This window comes from Hippocampus zosterae, chromosome 7 (assembly GCF_025434085.1).
Source record: "Hippocampus zosterae strain Florida chromosome 7, ASM2543408v3, whole genome shotgun sequence".
NCBI lineage: Eukaryota > Metazoa > Chordata > Actinopteri > Syngnathiformes > Syngnathidae > Hippocampus > Hippocampus zosterae.
The window spans coordinates 5,688,846-5,708,753 of NC_067457.1; the positions used below are offsets into that span (position 1 = coordinate 5,688,846).

The 19,908-nt window shown below is 46.1% G+C and overlaps 1 long non-coding RNA gene across 1 annotated transcript in view; it reads left to right on the top strand.

Moving 5' to 3' along the window:
• The window catches only part of LOC127604787 (uncharacterized), a 95,379-nt gene extending 75,858 nt beyond the window's left edge, over nucleotides 1-19,521 (top strand). The window contains exon 4 of the long non-coding RNA XR_007963410.1: nucleotides 19,078-19,521. This is a non-coding gene — a long non-coding RNA (uncharacterized LOC127604787). The remainder of the gene's footprint in view (nucleotides 1-19,077) is intronic.
• The last annotated feature ends 387 nt before the right edge of the window (nucleotides 19,522-19,908 follow it).

The following is a 19,908-nucleotide window of genomic DNA, read 5'->3' on the forward strand; positions in this document are numbered from 1 at the left end:
AGTGAAAATAGACGACGCAAGACCGCGCCGCTTGGTGCAAAACAGCTTCCCCGCATGTCTCCAGAACATTCATTTAGAATCACACGCAAAATTATCTGCGCTCTCGCAAATATTGTATACATCATTAATAAAGACGCGGCTTGGATGACAGCTTCTTTAACTAGGTGGCCCGATGAATTCATTGGCATCATTAGGATCCTGGCAGTGAAATGAGCGTCATTAAAAAGAATTACACGGAACACACACACCAATTATTGCTGGAGAAAAGGGGGGGGGGGTATAAGAAGACAAGGCGGAGAGAAATTTGACAGATACATACATCCAACGATCTAATCATTTACACGTGAACCGGAGAGGGCACACGAGGCTGAATCGAAATGCCCGAAGGCCCGGCGATATATCCATAAAGAGCTAGAGAGGATAAATGGATAAAGAAATGATTTTTTTCTCTTTCATTCACGTGGAATTCGACCTTTGGGTTTAGAATGAGGTGGCAAAGCGTTCCGTGCGTTGCAGGCCACATGGGGCCTTTCCATCCTTGTGGAGAGGAGTGTTCACTTTCTCCTTTCCAGCCAAGACGATAAGCCTCCCACTTGGGGTTTTGCTCCCCCTTGTGGAGAATAGTGAAAGCGTCTCGCCTAAAAGCACTCCAGGTGCTTGTTCAGGAGACTATCCAGTGTCAATAATCGACACGGCCTCGGGCGGAGTTGAGATTTTAGAACAATAATACAGTGACTTTGTTCTCCTATATGGGGGGAAAAAACAAAAAAAAACTCAAACCTCGATTTATTTCTAGCAGCCGTGTTATGCAATATCCCAATGCAGTGTTTCTGTACAGAAAGCAAATCATCCGGGCTCTAGTCAAAGGACCGCGCGGCATCTGTGCGATAACGTCTCACTCGGCAAACACCCGGAGTCTTGTGTTTGTCTTTACGTCAACAGCAAAGGATACCCCCGCCCTCTCAAAAAATTGAAGAAAAAAAAAAAGAACATAGTGAATTATTGTTTTCTTTTAGGGGTTAATGCGAAAAGGGGTCGTGAGGTTTGTTTATCCAGAACGAGTGCCTGCTCATTGCTGGATGATGCAATAAGTAATCAATACGATTGTCGGTAGACAATCGGTGCCGTTTCTCCCCATCCTGCATGATCCAAATATGCGAATGGAGCAAATCGTCCCCTGGCAAACTCCTCACCACCTGTCGAACAGCTAACTCCTGAGCTCAGTGATACCACATCTGTTAATGTGATGTGCAAATCCATCAAGTTCCATATTTGGCTTCCGTGTTGCATCGGCCCCGGAAAGTGAAACGCAACTGAAACATGAGGGTTGGTTTTGGAGGGTTTTATTTGGGGTGGTGAATGATCGCCGTCTCTGTAACCACACTAAAAAGACACTCGGGTGGAAATATAAAAGCCCGACACCCACTTGATAGTTCGTGTGAGCGGAATGCACCCCCGCTGCCGTTGTACGGGAACAAAACTGTTGCATGATTGCGGGGTTGAGGATGAAGCAGATTTTCCCTTTCCAATACGGTGTCGCGTCTGCTGTTCAGGTTGCCACGGGAGCCTCGAGAAGCCCCCAAAAAACACATTTTCCTCTCGTCAAAGTCGACGCGCCTGTTTGAAGTCCCTTTTGTTCAGTTTGAACTGGGGCCTTTTTTTGACTGCACCTTCTCATGAATCAAGTCAGGATGAAGGATCACAATCGTTCTTCATCATCCTGCCATTCTGAACAAGTAATTAAGCCTGAATAAGAGTGGAACACACGCATACTCACATGCTTGGTGTAATTATTCAATCGGCGAAGGCTGGACGTAACTGCGTCTGATAATTGGTAGGCTGTTTTAAGAAAATCCGCCCTGGCTATCAGTCACCTAAATGGGGCGTTAGAGAGGCCCGCCCGAGCTCACACGCTCACGTCTTGAACGGAGGAAACGGAGCGCCGGACGGGTGTTTTTCAAGTTCACGGGTTTGTTGTTAGGGGGTCTGTCGCCGTAAACTAGCTCGAGCTACCCTGGTGGTCGTCCAAGAGAAATGGCGCCGCCCCTCTGTAAAGCAGATGACTCATAATGCGTGCGCGCTCGTCTCTGGGAACCAACGACTGGCGTTTCGCTCGAAATGCACTTGAACCCTAAAAATTCAGTCGGAGCTCCACTTTGAGAGCCACTTAATTTCGGAGTAGGTGGCGATTTAAGTGGTAAATCACAGCTACTATTACTCCGAGAGCTCCCGGCGAGCATTAATTGATCGTCATTTATAATGGCTACTGTGAGCATGTGTCTTTATTTTTTATTATTTGCTGTTATTCACCATCGGCTGTCATGTTTTAAAACGGTGAGTAATGGTCGTTGAGCTCGACATTGGCTTTGTTGCTCACAAGTGATATAATGGTCAAAATGGAGTCGTAATATGCAATACGCGCAATGACCACACTGGAAAAGGCATTGCGGGCATCACAACAGCAACTAATGATGACATCGATGAACAATAATAGACTCCATATAGCTCCGCTATCGTCTAAACGTAACGTTCTGATTCATATTGCGTCTGTGGAGTACGACTTAAGCAGGAAAATTCGCCCGAGGCGGCCATTTTGTTTGTTGCTATTAGCGAAAAATGACATTGCAATTGCTCAGGGAACAACCAATCGGCTTTGGAAAACAGGTGAGCCGTGACCGGGAGGCTCGAATTAGAATCAATCCGAAGAAGTCAAGAATTTAGGTCGATTATGTAACACCGGGGATGTTCCCAAAGAGTTCGCCCAATCCAGAATCCCGAAATGAACTTTGTTAATAAATCGCGGCAGCTCAAGGCGACATTGGAAACTGTCATTTTGGTTGTCATCGCCCGCCCCGGTTGCTTCTCTTGGCTGTGACTGCGCTTCCTGTATGTGCTGTCACGGTGCAGCTTGAGCGGCGGCCCGTGGCCACATATGGAACATCACAGTCACCGTACGGTAGTCAGCCGTGGAGCCGGAGAGTCGCTGTCCTCTGCTCCCGCAGGAGTCAAACCTGGAGCAGAGAACTGGGATCTCACTGTGAGGAGGGCCGTGACTTCATGTTTTGCCCGTCTCCTCCCTTGTCCACCCTGTTCTCGTTCTGGTTCTCATTGATGAGATAATTGGGGGTAAGGAAGAAGAGGCAGAGAAGGCCCTCAGCAAAAGCTAGTTCCCACAGTGCTCTTATTATTATTGTATCATTATGCATCGCTGTCAATATGACACTTCTCCTTCGTTGGGAGCCCTAACTAATTTTTTATTCCATTTGCGCTTCAAAATATACCCCATATGCATATGTCGCAATGTATTGAAACCAGGAAATGCGCTTTGTCTCGATACTATTGAAAGTAATACGGAGCAAAGTTGACGTTAGCATATCGCCTTCCTTTCTCACGAAGCAAAATGAATTCCCCCAGCCCCGCTCTCGATGGTGCAGGTGCACCAAAGCGAGCGCGTGGAATCAACCGATAAGCTCTTTCCGCTTTAGGTCGACGGTAAAACGGGCCCGCGAGTCTCTTCGTCCTTTTCCCTCCTTCGCCGCACCTACGCCGCCGCATGTGTCACTCTTCCCTACATCCTTTCTCATTTCCATTTCCCTTCTCTCTCCTGGTGTGGAGCAGGTGACACATCGCAAGGCAAGCAACCCGGCGGCCTGCCTCCAAAGTTGACGGCATTAGTCACCTTGAAAGCAAACAAACTGCAACTAATCTTGGGACTGTTTACCAGTAAAATGTCACCGCGGCGGACACGTCAATTTGTGTGCGTCGTCGCCATGGTGACGGCTCACACCTCGCCGACCCCTTGACTCCTTGTCGTTCCACTCTGGTCAATTTTAACATTTCTCATTTATGGGAATTAATAACCACCCCAAAATAATCCGGGAGGCGTCTGAAACGGCGTCTTGTTTCCTCGCCAGCATCTCCACCCAAACTCCACTCCCTTGCCCCGTGCCGAAGGTCCAGCCAGGAATACGTATACGGCAGAAAGGTGCATTATGGTTTTCATTTAGCCCCCCCCCCCCTTTTTTTGGGTTCTATTTTGATTGAAAACACAGAGACAGTGATGAATTTGACGCGAGCAATGGCCGAGCGTCTCTACCAGCTTGCTGCCAGGTCACTAACGTGGGCCGGCTCGCCAAGGTCTGAGGGGTAATTTCATCTCATTACACGCGAGGCGAGGCAGGTAGACGCTGGAATTCTTTCCAGCGGGCAGCGAAGGAAAATAAAACAACACGTAACTGTAACGGTCGCTCGCGGCCTGCAGTCGGCCCTGCTGAGGTAGGCTCCAAAAGCTTCCACCTGCTTGTTGCGACATCGTTCAGGAATATGAACCACCTCGGCCTAATGGACGTACTCCCTCACTTCATCTTCCGCACACTCTATTTGGGGACCCTTTTATTTACTCACCTCTGTCCGTCTCATTTTTTCGCCCCAAGATTTATATCGTGGCAGATTCGGTTTAGTATGTGAGCAGTGAGCTGCGCGAACCACGTCATGACAACTCGCGCAACCGCCACACACTATGGCGGCGTTCCGTCCATCTCCTTTCGCTCTCTTTCGCTCCCGCACGGCACAAACACCCGCGCGCAGACAAGTCGCTGAGTCATCACAGTTCAGAGCGGGTTGCAAAGGTGATGCTGCGAGTCATGCAGAAATGTAAGCGTGGGTGGCATGTATGTAGAGAAGTGCTAGCCATCATCTTTCGGTCATACGGACTGCAAAATCATGTGCGCTGAAAGAAAAAAAAATGGGTGCGTTGAATTTACGCCGGGCGGCCCGGTAGTCCAGTGGTTAGCACGTCGGCTACACAGTGCAGAGGTACCGGGTTCGATTCCAGGTCCGGCCTCCCTGTGTGGAGTTTGCATGTTCTCCCCGGGCCTGAGTGGGTTTTCTCCGGGTGCTCCGGTTTCCTCCCACATTCCAAAAAAAGAATGCGTGGCAGGCTGATTGAACACTCTAAATTGTCCCTAGGTGTGAGTGTGAGTGCGAATGGTTGTTCGTTTCTGTGTGCCCTGCGATTGGCTGGCAACCGATTCAGGGTGTCCCCCGCCTACTGCCCGAAGACAGCTGGGATAGGCTCCAGCACCCCCCGCAACCCTAGTGAGGATCAAGCGGCTCGGAAGATGAATGAATGAATGAATGAATTTACTCCATTTTATTTTGTCAAGGCGTTGCGCCAAATAAAATCATCTGGATCCGAATCGATTTTTTTGAAGCGGTCGTGTCGTCAAAAATGTAACCTAGCAACCGCTTGACAAAATAAAAAAAAAAACAAATTCAGTTTGCTTCAATTTATCTCTTGTTGAAAAACAACCGGCGTCGGTTCATTTCCGAGCATGAAATATCACTTTTACAAATCAAAGGACGTGGTCTAAATTCAAGTCCAAGAGAAAGCTCATCGTTAACGGTGTCGGCCTACTGGCTACATGATGTCATCGCCCAACTGACACGCATGACATACATCTCTGTGTGGTCTCGGCCACTTGTGGATTAAGTATGTGACTGCGGTTGTATAACAAAACAAAACCTTACCCAAAAAAACAAAAAAAATGTTGGAAACATCTTTCGTGGTTTAAAAACCACGACACTGACGTATCCTCTGTCATGTCTATGCTGGCCGCTGATTGTTAAGCATAAAACCGTCGGAGAGTGGGTCACGTTTGATTGACGGCGGCAAGTTGTTCGGCAGCTCCTGGCAACTTAGCACTATTCAGCAGCAACACACTCCGCTAATGCGCCTCTTCTCCATTTCCCTCTTTGTCATCTTGCATCCAACAGTGATGAACCGCTACTGAATCCCGAGTATGCCCCTATTTTTTTTTTACTTTGCTCGATAAACTCCACTTCCTGTCACGGTATTGCCGGATTTGACCGGGCGGTGTCAGGAAACAGTCGGGTTTGCTCTGCGGGTAATGGCGAGCTAATCACGTTTCATGCTCTTGGAGCTTCTCTGAAATCTTCCGTGTTTGGGTTTTAACGTCAAAGCACTGCCCGAGTCGGTTCTTGCCGGATGAAATCGGATCCGCTTCTGGTATCGAATACATTTATTTACAGAGGGTGGCCCTGATTCGTTGGCAATTTCTGGCTGTATTTTAGGGTGGATATGGCTCATTGTACGGCTGACATGTTTGGGTGAAGCGGGAGATATTAATGTGTGGCTTTGTCAGTCAAGCGGGGTAGTTTGAGAATCAAACTGTGCCCCAGTGGACCGCGGGGTGTGGGTTACATAGAACCCCTCGGTGTCTGTAGGCGGGCTCCTGACCCGTTAATGGACCTCTACTTTTGGCCGCATGCAAGCACTGAGCAAGGTGCTTGCGGGGGTTGAAACGCTGGCTGGCATGTGTGCCCCCCACCCCCTTCGTTCGCACCAAACATCTTGTTAAAGTTTAGGGCTAATTCGATGTGGAATTAGATGTCATCGTTCCTTTTATTCACTTGGCAACCTCCTGCTGCGTGAATGCAGATTTTTCTTCCTGGAGGCACGTTGGGCGTTTTTGTTGTTGATTGCTTTTGTGTTCCTTACTGTTTGTTTGGGAGTCAGCAGAGCCACTTTGAAGCAGCGCTAGCATGGAGAGTCAAACCCCCCCCTCGCCTTCCCTCTAATATGAATCCCATGTTTCCATGTCAAAATCACAAGGTAAGTAGAGCTGCAAGAGACAGGGTTAGCCTTTTAAACAGGCTAATTTCAGCACACCAATAGAGAGGGTGTATAAAGTGTGTGGTACATAAAGATTTGTTTGATCCGGAGGGTATTTTGATAGAAATATGTCACAAACAGGTTTTTTAGGAGCGTTGGCGCGGAGTGCCGATGCGGATTTGGAGCTGGGAGTCGCGGCTTGGAGTTTGAAGCGGATTATGTGGGACAGGAGAAGTGAACTAATCTCTTTTCGTCAATGGACGCTACAGCTTCGTGTTTGCTTTCAAAACTTTGCTTGTAGCAGACGTGTGCACATTTTCAGCATGATGTCTCTGATCCACTGGTTAAAGGACACTTTGATCCTCTCCTCTTTCATCTATAACTGCTTCAGACAACAAAGTGTATGCAGAAAAGTGGTGAAGATTGCACGACTGTCTCTGTCCTATGTGTTGTCTTGTGTTATTTTTGTTATTTTTGACTTCAAAATGGCGCCGCGAGAGTGGCTGACTTTCCAGCAGCTCCTATTTTTTTGTTGTTCTACTTCTTCCTTTCATAACTTTGCTGCTGTGAACCTGGAATTTCTCCATTGCGAGACTAATAAAGGTTTTCTTAATCTTAATCTTAAAACACTGGGGAACTGCTTGAAATTGGGAGAAAAAAAAATCTTTTGGACTGATGTGTCTCAGTCTCCCCCCTCCCTTCCCCCAGTAACCTTATAGAATTGTTTTAGCTGGGATCCTGACAAATTCAGCATCTCTCAGCGGCGGTTGACTGGCATCCGGTAAAGCGCTGACCCTAAATCATTTGGGATTGGCCGCCCCCCGGCCTGAGCAGAGTGAACTATAAAGAAAATTGATCGATGGATTATTGTATCCTTAAATTATAACTTGTGCGGCTGTTCGCGTAATTCCATCATGTCGCTTTGGGGTTTCCCGTGACATAAATCATAAATCTAAGGATTGAAATGTAAATAAATAGCGTTGGTTTTATGCCAGTGGAGCATTTTGTTGATTAGCGCTATAGGGTAACTAAACATGTCCAGTAATCGATTGATGAAAGTGCACACTTTTTCCAAAGCACAGGGCGAGCCGTTTTTTTTTTTTTCCCTCGGTCCGTATGCCAAATGGATATTATAAGAATATCCATCAGGAAATGTCGTCTTTGCTCGTTAAGTAAATTCTTCTCAAAATCCATACGGTATACGCGTATGGTATGGACCAATGCGAACATTCTAATATGCAATGGCAATGTGACTGATGATCGTTTGGGGACCAAGGTCCTGGTTAAGGGCAGAACTCATTCATCAGCATCCCCAAACACTTTTTGGTTCTTGCAGCAAGGACCGCTAAACAGCTTTGAGGGTCGAAATGCCAAACCCGCCTTTTCATTCATACATCCGCTCCTTTCGCTCAGGTACCTTCTCATCGCCGCCTTTGGCGACCTTTAGTCCTGGGGTGCCCCCAAATGCACATTCTTGTAAGCTAATATCAACGCTATCATGGGGAATCGTCATTTTAACCCTTTCATACATAATGCATGTAAATAATAAAGAGAGACGGAAGATGGGCGGTCGGAAAGCCTCATCGGTCCAGTGGAAGATTTTAATTAGTCATGGAAAGAAGAGGAGTGGTCCTCGGTGCTTCGGCAATGACAGACCTCACTTGTCCTCCTGACACACATTCGCAATCCTCCTCCTCTCCGCTCCGGCAAAGGGCCGCCCATCTCCTCCTGTCCATCCTCATTTCCTCCCATCTCAGCATCTCCACTCCCTTTTTCCTCAGTAGTTCTTCACTCACCTCCAATGTTAACCCTGCTTTCCCCCCCCCCCCCCCCTCGTTTTGTGTTTTCCCTTTCGTAGCTCCTCTTTTCAACCGGTTTCTCTCTTGGTGACAGCTGAGCTTTGACAGCCTTTTTTACGTTCTATTTTTCTCCACCACAGCGAGAGAACACTCGGGCATCGGGGGCCTTGTTCAAACAAACATGAGGCCATGTGGTTCGCCGAGGGTGGCGACACGCCATAACAAACCGCCGGCTCCTGGCCGTCGCGGGCGCACGGTGATTAGGGCCTCCGCTACGGCGGACGGTGGAGGCGGGGGTGGATGCCGGTGGGGGTGGAGCTGGACCTTCCGTGTTGGTTTCCGTGACAACCAGACAACAACATAGCCGCCGGGAGGTGCGTCGTGATGGCAGATGAGAGTTAATGTATCGAACCACCTGGTCGAACGTGTAGGAGATGGAATCAACAATGGAAATGAGGAAGGGAATTACTGAGAGCAAAGATTGAACGATACGCGTTTCATAAATTCACAGGTTTCAGGGCGAGGTGTGTGTGTGCGCAGTCCAAAAAAGGCCAAGAGTAAGGATATGAGTCAGGATGTGTCAAGGCTTAGTCATGTCAACTCTATCCACGGGATAAGAGACTTCCAGAGTACATAACCAGAAGCAAGACACGCATTTAATGGTCTCTGATACAACAGTCAATTAGAGTAGTCATTTGCTGGACACCCGTCTGGACTTGATTCTGATTGGTTTGGATTTCTTTGCCGTTTCCCCGTTGAAAATGGTCAAAATGGGAAAAAAAAGAATCGGTTCAGAGTTGTAGTGGTTCATGTGCCTGACTAGCGTGCAGCCAGGTCGAGTTTGTATCCCGCTCAGTTATCAGTTATTTTTCGAACAGAATTACAAATGGATGCAAGTTTGCATATTTAACGCGTTCTTGGACCACGTACCACCCCTATAAAAGCCAGTTTCACCAGTAAATAAGTTGAATGTCAAGATCCAAATAATCCCCACCCCCTGAACATGTATTTTATAACCGAGTTGGTGCTTAGTAACCCGGACCTGCCTGAGTAGCAAACAAACAAGACTACTTAATGTCAACTTTTTTTTGGTATTTATTTTTATTTTTTTTTTAGCAGAGGCTAATTAAACCTAATTTTAATGGGTAACCCGCTTGACTGCCAATGTGCAGCGTTTTTGACAACAGACAATTTGGCCATCATGCCACCATCTTGCTTGCCACCGTGACCGCTCATATGTTGTTATAGTCTCATTTGGGCCAAAACCGGGTAAGAGACAGAATACAAGACATGGAAATATAGAAACTAATTTATGAGCATGGAAAACCAATGTCAATTCCAAATGAGGTCGACTGAAAAACTGTGACAGAGTAAGGAAAAAAAAAAAAATTACAGGTAAATGGGAAAATAGTCCCAACAGTTTACGCCACGCATCTCGATAAGATCTCCCGTCCGCAAATAAAAAACACATTAGTAGTTTGTTTCCACAAACCTCCCTTAAAAGTTGGACTCCCAGCTTGCACTTAGCGCAAACTCGGGCAATGAAGTGGCCAGATCTGCGCCGAGATTACACAAATGACCCTAAGCATTCTCTTCATCCCTTTTGACTCTCTCTACTCCTCAACCCACATGACTCCAGATTGCGACCCGTAGCTCAGAATGACCTCCCGAGTAATACGCTCAACTTATTTCTCTCGTATTCCATCCTCATGCGGACGTTTTCAAAACACATTATGTATGGTTTGGACATCATTGAAGCTTAATTAAAGCCCATTTTAATTCAGTAGCCCCAGCGCAAACATTAACCTTGGCTCGTATTATCTCACCCTTTAATCGACTTCACTTTTATTTTCGCAGCGATTGTTGGGACGAGAACTCACAGGAAAAAAAAAATCAGGTGAGGTCGAGATGGAGAAGAGAGATAAGGCGTGTTTCTTGGGCAGATTACTCCAAATCAAATCACAGCGGAGAGCAGAAACCTCTGGCGAAAATGGAACAGGCTGTTTTTGTTAGCTCTTGGTCAATAAACAACTTGCGTTTGTTGATGTATTTACACTGCCTACGAGCATTAAGGTTGATTCTTGCGTGGTCCTAATGAAATCGTAAACAATCGATGCCGGGTTAAATAGTCACGCGGGGAAAAATGCATTACGCCGCGGAAGACGACCGGCACATTTTGAATGAGTGACTTCAGATATGCGCCACCCGAGTGGATGCTAAGTCTGAAAACCAGTAGTTTTTTTTTTAATGGACTGTACATCAGGAGAACCACCGGTCACTGTTTTGTTATTTAGCTAAGCTTGCCTGTCGTTATGATGGCTGTGGATGACCGGGAGCCATTTTGTGACGCAGATGTGCTAACCGCTACCGCCCTTTTTGTCGCTACTTCTTTTCCCCATTAATATTACTTATATTGCTAGTTCAGAATAGCGCAGATTTCCATTAGCCCTGTCTGGCATCCGCTGCAAACGTTGCACTCGTCCAAAACACAACAAGTCTCGACAAATAATGGTATAATCATCTTTAAATGATGACCAGTGATGAATTTGTCGCTTTGGATGGGCTGTCAACGTCACATACTGACTGAGTGAAGTTGACAAAATGGAGATATTTTATACTGCGCAGCCCCGGAACACTTTTCTACCTCACAGTATGTTCCATGGCTACGTCCTCGCTGCACTCCTCCGCCCTTACGCACCTGCCCGGTGCCTCGGGTCTGCGCAGGATCCCGGGGGCCCACTAAAGTAAATAAAAGGTGTCTACTTAATGTTACTTTCTAACTTGACTCGTTATATTTCTTTTGGCAGTGTAATTTGTACTCCCAAATTTTTCTTCGCTTTATAAAAATATATATCCCGCCCACCCCTCCACCTAATCCCTCTTTTACATATGTGGTGTACTCAAATATTTAACTGCTCCAAATTTCCATCTCGTCTGATTTCAAATCCAGTCGTTTAAAATATGGCTGTAAAATATTGATATCGCCAGCCTCAACATCCAACCTTCCGTTTTGGAGGTTTTTGTTTTGGGGGGAAGGGGGAGGGGGGAGGTTGGGTTAAAGCCGTCTTGCTTTTTGTGCAAAACAGCAAGAGATCATGCAGTAGCATATGTTTTGTTTTGTTTTCTTCTTTAAGTCCCCACCCTTAGAGAGAGCGGTGCTTAGTTTGACGCCACTGATTGCACCCCAAGGCCCCCCGGAACATTGGAGGCGTTGTGTGGTGCGGGAGCCTCCAAGTCTGATAGATTAACATTAATATGGACTGAGGGAGAAGGCGAGCCATATTAAAGGTCATTTCCCTCTTCACGGCTGCTGAGGGAACGCGTAACGGGCCATTGGCTACAGGGCCACACATACACCAACAATGCATGTGGCTGCAAAAAAAAAAAAAATGGAGATACAATCTGACATAAAGGATCCAGATGTACGTACACATACTAACATAAAGATAAAAAAAAAAGTCCAAACTGTGAAGAGGGAATATGGGCATACGCCGCTATGCTGACGGGCTATTAAAAAAAATAAAAATAAAAAAGAATTTATAAGTCCCAATTTGGTGATTAACAATTGCGAACGTTCTTGCGCTTCGGCTTGTTTGTTTCAGGATCTTGTCTATAAATCTAACAGCCAGGACTCCCCACCCGCCCAGTTTATGGTGGTAATTGTAGCATCCAATGTGGGATTAAGGCTTTTTCAAGTGTAGTTGTCACTGTATCTCTCGCAAAAAAAGAAAAATCATACGGATTGAGTGAGTTCCTGATTCGAGCAGTTCATCGGATTACCTCCCCCTTGAAAGCATCTATCTATTTGAATTTAGATTTGAGTGGTGTGTCATGTTGCGTTTTTTTTATCCCGACAATGACAGAATCAGATTAGAATCTCCCTTTTTTTTCTCAGAACTTGCTTCATGCAATCAGATGATGAAGCAGCATGTGGTTCATTATCCCAAGTTATTTTTTGGAACATGCTAGCATGTTACTTTTCTTTTTTTTTAATGAACACTTTTTACAAAGTGTCTTGCATGTCAGTGCCTCAAAAATGTTTGAATCAACATTACAATGGAGTATCATAATGTTTCCCGCTGATTTTTCTCACGACCTCTGCATTGTTTTTGCATGGTCGGCAAATCGGTCCTTTGCATAGAGTCCCATTCTCTTTTCACCCATCCAGTTGCCATAATATAACAAATGCAACGCCCCGCCTCGGTGGCGCTTTGTTTTTTTTTTTTTTTTTGCTTGTGCTCCCTTTTTCAGTCTTGCTTATTTAAAAACGCCACAGCCTCATGCATTACCTGCGGACGTGAGTCCTTACGTGATGTCACTATGGGATCGCGGTTTTTGCTCCCCTGCACTTAAAAGCCCCTCGTTGACGGACAAAGACGTAATCAAACAAACCGTGAGGAAAACAGGCCTGCACAATGAAAACCACCCACCAACACGGTCAATCCGTGAGACCCTAAGTGATTTTTGCACTTAAGTGGTAGCGAGACGAAACCGCATTTATCTCCAACTTCAGTGGTTTGGTTCTCTGTTGAAACATTATAGCAATCTCAAAGGAAGGCTAATAGTCATCCCGCCCCCATTTTCAGAGCCGCGAATATGTTCGGATGTTCAATGCGCTCCCATGTGAAGCAACTAAATCATCGCCGTTCCCTTATTCCACTGACTGTAACCATATGTGTGCCAGAAGACATTCCATTGAAGGGCTCCCCGAGCACAAGACTCATAATCATAAACTTGCTTACTGCGCAAAGACTGTTTGACAGCACCAGCCACCGCAATTGTCTGACCAGTCACATGAGTCACATGACATGTTTTCCCTCGACAGTCCAGTCAAATATAGTCCGAGCAGAAATAATGACCTCATCCTAACTTTTTTTTTTTAAGGCCATGCAAATGCCCATTTTTTTTTTTTTTTTACAAGAGTGGACTCAGAAATGAGTTGGCGTGGTGGTTTGTAGCTCCTCAAGGAAAGCATTGAGTTTGGTTGCCCGGCGCTGAGCCCAACTGGGTGGTCTTGAAAAAGGATTTCTGGGAAAATGTGTTGCCTATATAAGCTGGGGCTTTGTGAACAATGATGATGGAGTGCATATATATACATATATATATATATATATACATATTACAAAAGTAGCAACTTATTTCAGACTTCGTCACGTTTACTTTTTCATCATTGTGATGCCGCGTAAACAGCAAAATCCTTCGAACGGATGTCCACCTCTCCTATTGATTTGTATTAACCGAATTTCCTCGAATGTAACTTCCATGCCGCAACTGAAGGGGGAGCCGTGGAGCGAGAGTGAAAACAAAACAAAAATATCCCTTTGCCAGCTTTCCCCTTCATTCCTCATCACACATGCCGCCGCCATGAGCCTCAGCGCTGCAATAAGAGCCTCCGGCTGTCAGCGCAGCTCTGTGCAAACAAACGGGACCAATGATTGATGGAAAGGAAGTTGAGCGAGCAGATCGTCCTGCTGTGAAGATAGGACACCCAGTGTCGAACAGCATGTGGCGTCCAGTCAGGCAAACTTGCGTGCAAACATTCCTTTTGTCTTTTCTGCAATGTACACATGCAATTAGTCCTTAATCAAGCATATTTATCAGTTGTCCTGCCACATATTTTTGTCAGCTAATATCGCTCCTAATAGTGATAATGCCAATGTTATCCACTCATTGGTATGATTTGCCTGTTTGTCTATTTCTTTTTTTTTTTTTTTAATTTCAAAACTCTTCAAAGTTCGAAGGTTGATACGGGATTATTATTCCTAAAAATTATAATACCATTTCATTTAATATGCACATCAGACAAAAATACTATGTGTACTACACTCACATCGTAAACAAGTATATCTATTTTGTTTTCCTTTCCATTTTTACATTTTAACTTATGATGAAATGATTTTCAATTTCTCTATGTGCTCAAACAACATGACCAGTCTCTTAAAATGCATTTCCGTATTTTTATACGATACCGTATTTGAAATGTACAGTCAGCTCGCTTAACTGAAGCATGTTGGTCAGTGAAGGTCCACCGTGTGCTCATTAAATGCCAACTAACTTAATGCACTTATGACTACTGTCTTAATGTAGCTTAGGTGACTTATAGACGAGGAAGACCAGAGTTGATATTGAAACGTCAAGCCTCGGAACTGTCAGACCGCCGTGTCAACCACCGGTGTGCCTCGCTGCCCCCCCCCCCCCTTTCCCCCATACACACCCTTCGGCATATTCTTGGGGTCCTCTGACTGAACCGTGTGCCAAAGACTGGCAGGTGAGGGAGCCGCAGACATGTCATCTGTCAGGAGTCAAGCGATGATAGATGGAAGGCGGGATGGGTGAGGGGAGAAAAAGACAAACGTGTGTTGAGGCGGGAGAGCACATGGATGAGAGGCGAGAGGCCCTCGGTCCCTCCTCGGTGCATGGAACCTAACTGGCGAGAGCAGTTCATGGTATTTTATATCACTTTTATATTGAATATACAAGGGATTTGTATTGCATCAGTGCGCCGTATGCATTCAGGCCCTAAAACCATTGGCAGTGGCGCAAGCGGAGGAGGGGGGTTAAAAAAAATAAAATAAGAATAATAACAAGAATCATTCAAGGGTCTCAGCCAAAACCTACATTTTCATTTACAAAACAGTCAATCTTGCGCACGGTCCGCTATGCACCTTGGGTTTCATATGTGACCGGGGTTCATACGCAGCGGCTGAAGCTGCCCGCTAACAGGCGCAGCACACTCTGCGGCTCGAGGCCGACCACCGTTTTGGCTCCCGCTCACCCGAGCCCAACGGGGCTCCCAGTGGAGCTGACCCGGAGCAAAGACGGCCTGGTGTAGTCGTGCTGACAGAGCCAAGCTGAGACGAGTTGTGGACATTTGCTAAGGCTCCGTTGAGCCCTTGTGGAAAGGAAAAAAAAAGAGAGAAATTTTCGTTTTTAAAATGAAATGAGAAAGCTTTTTAACCCTTTCATGCACCGATCCTGATCATCTGTAATCTGATAACATGATAAGATGTCCACTGTAGTAACCGCTGTCCTTGAAAGGGATTTTTTTTTCTTCAAAAATACCAACTTGGTTTTTTAATATGGATGAGCTTAGCAAACAAAATTAAAAAAAATTCGAATTTGGACTCCTCATGTTTTAATGAATCATTTTATGAAGGAGAATTGCCACTCTGCACTCTTGGCCTTCTTGAATGTCAATGTGGACCGGGATGAGATGAGTAACGGGGTGAATCACCGCTTGGTCATGCCCCCCCCCCCCCAAAAAAAAATCGTGGGCGCTTAGCCTTCCCATGGCACCTGCATTAAAAGCAACCTCTGTTTATATTAGGGAAAACTGTTTTGCGGAAACTGGCTCTGACAGTTTATAGGCGAAGAATCAATAAGCGTTTTTTTTAATTTTTTGGTCAAACATTCAAATGACATTTTGACAACGAATTGCAAACAAGAAAGCTGTCGCGTGCAATTTAAAAGCTTGACTTTAACCTTCCATTCCAGCTCTGCCTCGGCTTGTGTTGGGTATCGTTCAAAACCAATAGCATTTACTGCAACGACATAAAAATTTCATCTTAAAAGTTTTGTTGACAACAGCCGCTAGCGGCAACCGGTAGTTTGGAGGGATGCTAATCCGTTACCTGGCTAATGGTGAGGTGCCTTTGAGCAAAAGCTCAAGAGGTGCAGTACTGTTTGGGCAGCCGCGCCATCACACCTTCTAAATGTCGACCGTTCAAAATCAATATGGCTCCTCCTTTGACATGGACAAATAATTACGGACGGCTGGAAAAGATTTTTCATTTTTTTTATTTTTTTTTTAAAGAGCAGCACTTTGAAAATAAACACACTGATTTGACACTGATACTGGCTGTCTGGGATTGAAACGATAGCGCCGCCTGCTTCGACAAAGACAAATAATCGCCGAAAGTTGTGAACCTCGGCGAGCGCGGCAGATGCGACCGCTCGCGAAGGCATGACGCGTTTGGTAACGTATGTCAAGCAACAGTATGGCGACTCCAATCACCTTGGAGAGTCAATTAGCATCACGTCTTTATTAGCATCATTTTATTTCCTTAGGGCCATTCTTCACTGGATACATTCGGTGGTTTTGGATGACTGCTTAGGGCCACACAGCGGCGCGCTAAATAATCAGCAATATTTTGATAGCCGCCGCATACCGTACCTGGCGTGGAGCGCCGCCATTCATCTTGTCAAGCGATTCATCAAGACAAGACTGATGGAGCGCCGGCGGTGTGGATGGACGGGCACCGAGGAAAGCGAGACGGACGCCTGGCACAGGGAGAGGGGGCGCACTGTTGGGGAGGAAGGTGCGCGAACTGGCGGCAGGCGGACAGATGGAAAGTGCGCGTGGCAAGTTGCGCGGAAGGTTAGTTAAGTATAATAGAGTGTAGCTCGACGTGGACGCTCCTCCGCAGCAAGCCTTCTCTTTGCCTCCGGTTGATAACTTGCGGCTTTTCAAGTGTTCCTCGGAGCCACAAAGAGCCCTAAGAAATGAGCGGCACTTGGGCAACGGGCCCTGCGCTCCATCACAAACGCAGAGCTGAGACCGTTACTCTTCGAGTAGGAAACGTCTCTGAAGCCAAATAGTGCCCAGTTTACTCTGGCACCTCACTGGAAACCAAGACTTTAATGCGCAGAGCTTTAGCATCACTTTTTTTGACAGGCAGCAGATGATGGACGAGGTGCCAGTGTGAGGAACACCCGAGTGTGACTTGTTTCACTAATTTGTCGGTTCAAAAGGACCATGTCGACCGGCACGTTTGCTCAATTTAAAAAAAAAAAAATTATTAAATCCAACCAAAAAAATTAACCCTTTAATGCACCCTGTAATCTTGATGACTTGTAGTGGATATTTAACCCTGAAAGGATTAATAGGCAGAATTAAGATTTGGTACCTCAATGATGGTTTGAATGCTTGTCTGTGTCACTGTCCAGTTCATGCTTGAGTGTGAGAGGAAAAAGTATAAAGGCGTTTGGTAAATAAGCAAGTCGCCGAGAACTCGTATAGCAGCATCTCCTCCTCTTGCTCCTCGGCTCTCTTCTCCCTCCCTCGCTCGCCTTCGATCACCCCTCCGCCCTGCCCGACCTAATCCATCTTAAGTGTTTACAGAACACTCCGCCAGCTCAAAGGGCTTCGGCTGGTGTTCCTCAAACAAACCCCATGGAAAGCAGATGAGCGGGCTGTCGGGGAAGGGCACGAAACGTCCAAATATACGCTGTCGAAAAATAAGCAATGGACTCTTAAATGAGAAAATATTTGGTTGTTTTGTTTCAATGCAGTCGCTCCGTGAGTGTGGCGGACTTTTGGTTAGCAGAGAGTGGTCAAGGGGAGTAAGATTGTGTGTGTGTGTGTGTGTGTGTGTGTGTGTGCGCGTGTGCGTGTGCGTGTGCGTGTGTGTGTGTGTGGCGTATTGCAGCAATGTATATTTTTCATTCTGAGCAAGAAGGGAGGAAACTGCTTCTATTTGGCGGGACGGCATGACAAGGGCCAAAAGGGCATCTGGGATCAGTCAAGGCCAAGTTGAGGAATTTACTCTTGTCATCGGAATACGTCGGAAGCATTTGTGTCGTCACCGCATGCAAATAGTATGTTTAAGAATGTAGCCCGCACCACTCTAAGCTTCTGATACTAATCATTAAGTCCATTTGTTTTGATGCAAAATTACTCCCAACTATTTTAATTTTTTACACAAACACATGAAATGAGGGCCCGAGCATCCATGTCAGACGATCCCTTAAACATGCAAAAACCCCCCCAACCCCTCCGTGTTGAGGGGCCGTGTGTTTATCATGCTGCCATCTAAGTCGACCCCCCCACGCCTCCATCCGTACGTCAGATAAGACGATCGTTTTTCACGTGGCCTCTCGGCTTCCACGTCTTCTCGTCTCGACGATGACGCCGCTGGACGTAGATCTCGAGGCTCTCCATAATCAGCTGACGGTTTCGGTTAGAGGCAAACCCGCCGAGCGCGGCGGGTGTGTAATTTATGACGTGGAATTATGAAGGTGTCAAAGGGACAGAAACGGTGCTTCTTAAATGGGTTGACGCAGCGTCAGGTGACTTCCTGGTTTCATTTTTTTTTCTTCCCAAAACCTAAATTGATGAGAAATTATTGATAGGACAAAAGTACTCAACATGTTTATTCGAGAATGAGGTTCCCAAAGTTAACACATCAGTATGTAGTGACTAACCGAAATGATCCTACTAAAATGAACAACACATTGTTATTATTGATTGAAATGTCCAAACAGTTCCTTATTTGCATTCCCCCAAATAATGAATATCCCATGCAAATAAACATAATTTGTGGATTGGACTGGATTCCTTTCCTGATCTAAACGGTCTGATCAAATATCACCAAAGTGCTTGGGAACAACAAAAACGCACTGCTGCGGTTTCAGGTAAAAGAGCAAACTAAATGCCTTGGAGTTAATTTCGATAAACACTCATCACAAAAACAATGTCAATATCAGTCTGTTTTGCATTAAAGACCAGTTGGGAGTTAAACGCCGCAAGGCATCCTTGAAAGTATTATCCCATGACATAAGTCATGTTTCAAAGAAAGTCCAACCAAACTTCTTGTGTTTTGTTTTGTTTAGTTTTTTTTTCTCTCTCTGTGGACTCTTTCTCAGGTTCTCTGTGAAAGCAGCCCAATGAGATGGAACGTGGGACCCTCCCCCAAGGGGAGGGTAGAGGGTCACAGGAGATGAACATCCCAGACTGGGAGGCCTCCAAGGGAACGACCAATCGAGAAACAAAGTCCAGAACGAGGCTGGCGCCGCACAAAATGCTCGAACCAGGTTTGTAATTCCTGTCACGTAAACGGGATTGACGCGGGTGAGATAATGCAACGCGAGTCAGACTCGATTTAAAATTCAGCTCATTCAAAGCGATCAAGCTCACGAGCAGAACTCAAAGTCGACTGACTGAACATCTGTTCACGTGCTACACAAAGATGTGCAACAAATGTACTCTGGCGTGTCTCATTCTTCTTTCGCTGGCTACCTGTCATGACCCCGAAGCGCCAGTTGTTTTGTCCGAAGCCTCGCACGGATCATCGCGGCGGTAACATTGTTTTTCTTTCTGTCTGTGGTGGGACGACACAGTGGGAGTGTGGGGGGGGGGGGGGGGGGCAGGCTGGGGTAGGCGAGAGCTTCATCACTGTTGACTTTCTCCATGCTTGGACTGTACTAAAGCTGTGTGTGGGCCCGGACCCCCTCAGAGATTGGTGCTGGAACAACTGTCAGCGGCGAGGACAACGGCGAGTTGGCCTTTGCCGCCACGCCAACAGGTTCCGCACCATTATCTGTTGTCTTGCTAAGCACCATACCTCATGTGTGAACAGTGGTCCAAAAAAAGAAAAAAAACAGTTGATATAGATATGCTTGTTGCAGATGTTCCTGCTGGACTACATTGAGTTGCATTTTTTTTTTTTTTACCTTGCGCTGAATCCTTTCATCAAA